Below are 5687 nucleotides of genomic sequence, written 5' to 3' on the forward strand. Positions count from 1 at the left end.
CTCTAATACATTTACCAAAGTTTCAGCTCGATATTTTATTTACAAAAAAAGTTCTTAGGTTCAAAAAAACATTCAGTCAACTGAAAAACTGTGGTCGGTAATGTAGGTATTTAGCTGTGTCACATGCCCTTAATGCTTTAGATTACGTCGGCGTTCCGAATTCGAATCAGTGCAGTGGCGGCGCAATCGTGTAAGCAATGTATTCCTAAGTATCAAATATGAACTTTTTACCGAAGTAATGTTTGCACCGAATCATCTAGTTGATGGTAGACTAAGGCTAAAAGTTAAAGCCAAAGCACTGACTAGTATTACGAAATTTTCCATAGAATTAACCGGTCAAGTATAGCGCTAGGGATATTTTAACAGAATTTTTAATAACATTAGTTTTTTTGTGAAGTTAAATAGTTCCTAAAACCAAGCGCTTTTTCAATGTTTTCATACCTTGGAACTATATTAACACTATATCTTGGGACTATTCTTAAATGTTAAAATTGTATTCCTAGAGTCACTAAAACATTCTGTTTCTATACACGTTGACATACTTGTAATTTAAGTTTTTACTTATTATCTTTCGTATATGGTAATGAAAAAGATTAACCCCTTCTTGAGGAAACGAATTATTTCACTGTTTAAAAAGTGTCAATTCTAATTTATGACAATAATTTTGGACGAAGAAAAGTGGTGGGGAGGCTTCTCTACCAGACTTCGTCTAAAGATTCTCTAGGAAGGTTTTGAGACACGTTCCCTCCTCCAATGGTCGACGCTGTGCCGGGAGCTTGAAATTTTCATGGGGCGGGAAAGGTTTGAACCGTGTAATTTTTTATTATTTCTTTAGTTTATAAAAATTTTAAAGTATATGTGTTTGAAAATAAATATTATTACTTTCCCAATAATTTGAAATCTTTGTATGATCATTGTTGCCAGCTTGCCACTATTCTGCATTAAATCATCCTGCAATGAAAATTGGGATTTGAAAATCGCACTAACTCAAGCCAATCAAAATCAATAAAAGGTCAACTAGTTCCGGTACAGCGAAACTAATCAAAACCAGATTTCTCCAGTACCGGCACCATTATACAAAATTGCACCCGCTCCTGGTGAAACTGCAGTAACGTTCAGCTTTTACCAGCGTCTTACGCACGTTAGACACGTGATTACAGTATGCGATGTGCTCAATGCGAGGATCCAGCAAAAGTCACGTGCATCTTGAGGACACGGAGCAACTCAAGGACGACCAGCTATTGACCAGTGAAACTTTGGCATCTTCAAGAGCACCGATGATCAGGGCAACTAGTTCAACACAATATTCCGCGTATAGCCGTCGCAATATTGATATAAGATACTCTTTCTTTCCATTCTCCTTAACTGTGAAGTTCTTTGTGGCTGGTGTTCAAAATTCGATAACCATTATTGTTCGTGTCTCGAAGTCAAGGAGAACTATGTCAGTCCTCGAGTGTGCGAAAAAACAATTCTCGACAATATCAAGTTTCAGTATTTTTAAATTCATCATCCAGTATATTTTCCTTAGGGGCATATGGCGAAGCGTTATCAGGACTATTGCCACAAGAGTGACAGAGATGGTAATAAAGCACTCTTAGTGTATAATTGTTCTATTTAGGTGTTTTTGAAACGTATTGGTTTAAAATGTGGCGACGATATGCTAAAGTGGAAATAACACCGTCTTGGCACGCCAAAATGAAACCGTCCGTGGCCAACTTCCATGCAGGTGATTTCAGGCAGGCAAACGTTAGGTCACAGGACATCTAATGATTCTTTACATTTCTGTAGAAGATGCCGTGCATGCTCTTGTCGAGAAGTTGTCCGTAACAGTTTTTTCTATGATTTCTTGATCCAGGCCTTTAAAAGCTAGTTATCGAGATGAATAATGTTTGGTTCATTTTTCTCACCCCTAATATTAAAGTCAAAGCCAAGTGTTTCAGCAGCCTGCAGCGCAGCTTTGTACCATTTGCGAATCTTCGGGAGAAGCACTGTGCGCCCTTCCATCAACCGCTCTGGAATAGGATCTTCCGAATTTATAGATATAAGGTGAAAATGCGGGCCAGGAGCTAGTAGGTTGAAGGAAACACCTTTCACAATAAGGTCTTGATACCATCTAGTCCCGGAGCGACATAGATCTTCATGCCTCTCAATACTTTTTTCACCTCCTCCGTAGTGATAGGTAGACATTTCTCCTCAGGTTTAATAAGAATGCTGCACAGCTCCGTTAAGCTTTTTATGTTCTTTGTGTCTTCATTAAGTGGGTGCTGGACATCGTAGAATTTTCTCGAAAATGCCTCGACATACTCTGGTTTGGGCGGATGGTCGGCAGTAACTGGATAGTCTTGAAAGAGTCGAGATGGGTCAGAGAAAAACAGTTAATTTTCTCGGACAGACACCTCCCTTCACTCATAGCGTCAGGCAGTGTGCATATTGCCTGGGTCAGAAGCTTTGCTTGTTGCGTGAATGATGTATCCGTAGCTAACGTGAGAATTTTTGGACCCTGATAGTGAAATTCCTGCCAGATGTCATGTAGTTAATCACACACTGAATGTGGGACGCGTACTATCTTACCTAATCTATCTTTGTGTTGAGTTGATGCATTCGTCTTTTGGTTTTATGATCGGCCGTTAGTTTTGTTTTACGGTTTGCATCCGCCAAAGTTCTCGGTGCATGATACACACTACACTTGATGGTCCAGAGTACGGACTCTGCGGAAAAATTTCCACGAAGCGCATCGTTTACTTCAGTCAGATCTTTGGGCTTGAGAGAAACCTCCCTGCTTAAAATTTCGGATATATTTTGGATGAATTCCGGACAAATTCATCCGCACTTGACTGGAATTTTTCCGTAATATGTCTGGAATTTTTTTTGTTTCATCCAAGTTCCATCTGTACAAATATTATATGTCCGAAATCAACCTGTATTTGTCCGGAAGCTGTCTGAATTGTAGAATCAGAAATTATTTTTTATATAGTGGAATCCGAAATTGTTCGTTTCGTTCGGATTTTATATACCAAAAAATAGAATCCGAAATTGGCCCGCACCTATTCGGCATTCGTCCATACTATAAAATCTGAAATTATAGTTTGTAAAGGAGAATCCGATATTCGTCCATTTTTGTTTGGATTCTATCCGCAAGAAACACTGCATCCGAAATTAGTTTGCACATGTACAGAATTCGTGCGTAGTATACAATCAGAAATTATTTTTTTCAGGCGGAATCCGAAATTCATCCGTTTCCGTCCGGATTGTATAAGATTAGAAATGGGATCCGAAAATAGTCCACACTTGTCTGAAATTCGTCCGGAGCATAAAATCTGAAATTATATTTTTTGTAAAGTGAAATCCGAGATTCGTCCGTTTTCGTCTGAATTGTATTTAACAACAAAAAAAACGGAATGCGAAATAATTCCTCATCTGTCTGGAATTATTTCGGACTATGAATTTTGAAATTATATTTTTATCCAGTGGCATGTGTCCTGACAAAAATTAAAAATTAATTATTGTTATATTTAATGCTCAATTTAGATAGGGTCCTTTCAATGCTCTTTATGTCATAATGAATGTGCTTATATAAAATGTAAATGGCCCAGAATCAAAAATGAAAAATGATGTTCTTCTTAAAGAAAGGATAACTTCAATGATAAGTGAAAGAATTTCAGATAGCAAGTTTCTATTCTATTTCAATTATATTTGGCAATGTTGGTATGTGAATGTTTTTATCGAGTTTCATTGCAATACATTTTTCACTTATGTTTAAAATTGGTATTATATCTACATTGCTAATTGATTTAATAACTCTCATAATGTTTTTCTAACCGAAGACACTTAGGTAACAATTTTCACATGTTGAGCCGATATTACTGCATGTGAAAACAAAATGATCCACCTCGAGGTATCGAACTTCTGCTAAGCTTTCTTCATCAATTTGAAGCAAGCTTAATACTTGAATAAACTCTCCATTACATAGAAGAAATATCGTATCGTTCGATTTCTGTGGCGTTGAAACCAAACGCTATGTACAATCATATTTCTAAATATGCATGGATGAAACTGTTTAAACTTCTTCAACACTTTTCGACAGCGAAGAGTATTTAGAGTCCTTTTTACCCTTGCCTATAAATACGACTTCACGATCATTACTGCGAAAGAAGTTCACTACTTCGTTTCTGATGAATAATGAATTACAGTATATTGTGCAAGGAGATATTTCCGTTGACTCTTGTATAATACTTTAAAAACACTGCCTGGTAACGTTTTTTTGCCATCTGCTCATAAGGCGTTTGGATTATAAACATTCTGTTTTAAGAAATATATTGATGGGTCCTAAAAGAAACTTCGTACCTCGCACATTGTATACTTAATATATGGAAATTTCTATATACTTAGTACAGATTGCGTGAGGTACGTAGCTTTTATCTGTCCCGTGAGTTGCGTATTTTCTCTCAGGACTCATCGATATGGCGTTTTCGGGAGGAAAAGTTGAAGTGGCCCCATACAAACTTCGGACAATATCAGGTTTCAATTTCAAGCAAGCGGACCGATCATATTTCGGAGAGCATCGGATGAAATTCGGATGACAAAAACCTCTTTAATTTCGATAATTGCAGACAATTTGTGAATTGACGAAAACGTCTGACCTGATGGATTTCCGATATGTTCCTATAAAATCCGGATGGAAAGTGTACGTTGGGCCGTGCTAGTGTCGGACAAGACCGGGTGAAATTCGGATTCTAATTTCGAATTTGATTTCGGATAGTTTCGGACAACTTGCGAAGTCCGAAATATGTCCGGAATTTTAAGCTGGGCGTAGTGTTGATTTTTTCCTGGTCCTAAAGCATAGCTCTTGCTCGGTCGGATAACTTCCTGCGATTGATCTCAGTTTATTCTCTCTCTCTCTCTCTCTTTGTGTCTAGGTGAAAATGTTATATTTGTTTATGCAGGATTTTTTAAATCTTAATTTATGGAAATATGTCATGAAGTACGCATCCAAAGAAAAAAATGTCCCTTTAGAAATAACTTCGGCGGGAAGAGGAATAACTTCAACATTTCAAAACAAAACCTATATTTTTATGGCAGATTCAGATTCTCCATTAAAAAAATACGTAAATTTAATCAGAAAATTTTTTTCTATTCCCCTCAGATGGTGACACATTTGCAAAAAAATGACATTGTTGACTATTCAAGTAATGAGCTTTCAAATGAAAGATGAAAAGGACGTGTAAATTGTTTTCAGGAGAGATCTTCTCTCTCATTTGGACTCCAGAGATGTAAGCAGTCAATGAATTAACTAGTTTTAGCACTACCCTGGAACAACGACGGGAACGAAGTAGTTGTCTGTTTTCTTTGCAGTGCTTTTTTTCTGTAGGACCTCTTGCCTCTCACCATTAGAGTGTTTTTTCAGTTTCTCCCTTCGCCTCATACTAACAAGGTGCTTGTTTTCGTTCAAAATTTCACATTAAGTGCCCAAATAGTCCGATATCCCACTGCGTTTTTTCGAAGGTGTGAACTGATCGTGATAAAAGTTAGTTTAAATGAAAGCTGATACGTAGGCGATTAAGAAACTGCCCGCCTGCCAGTTCCAAGTAGATGCACTTCACAGTTGTGTGCAAGCTTTCCAAGCGCGGATCAACAAGTTTATCAGCAAATTTAAACAACAATCACCTGGTATGTCTGAACGCAATGAA

The 5687-nt window shown here is 37.4% G+C and overlaps 1 protein-coding gene across 1 annotated transcript in view; it reads left to right on the top strand.

The window, feature by feature from the left end:
• LOC117171928 (sodium-independent sulfate anion transporter-like) overlaps positions 1-5687 on the top strand; it is a 59614-nt gene that overhangs the window by 2476 nt on the left and 51451 nt on the right. The gene's annotated exons all lie outside the window — the stretch shown is intronic.

The sequence above is a fragment of the Belonocnema kinseyi genome, chromosome 4 (assembly GCF_010883055.1).
Source record: "Belonocnema kinseyi isolate 2016_QV_RU_SX_M_011 chromosome 4, B_treatae_v1, whole genome shotgun sequence".
NCBI lineage: Eukaryota > Metazoa > Arthropoda > Insecta > Hymenoptera > Cynipidae > Belonocnema > Belonocnema kinseyi.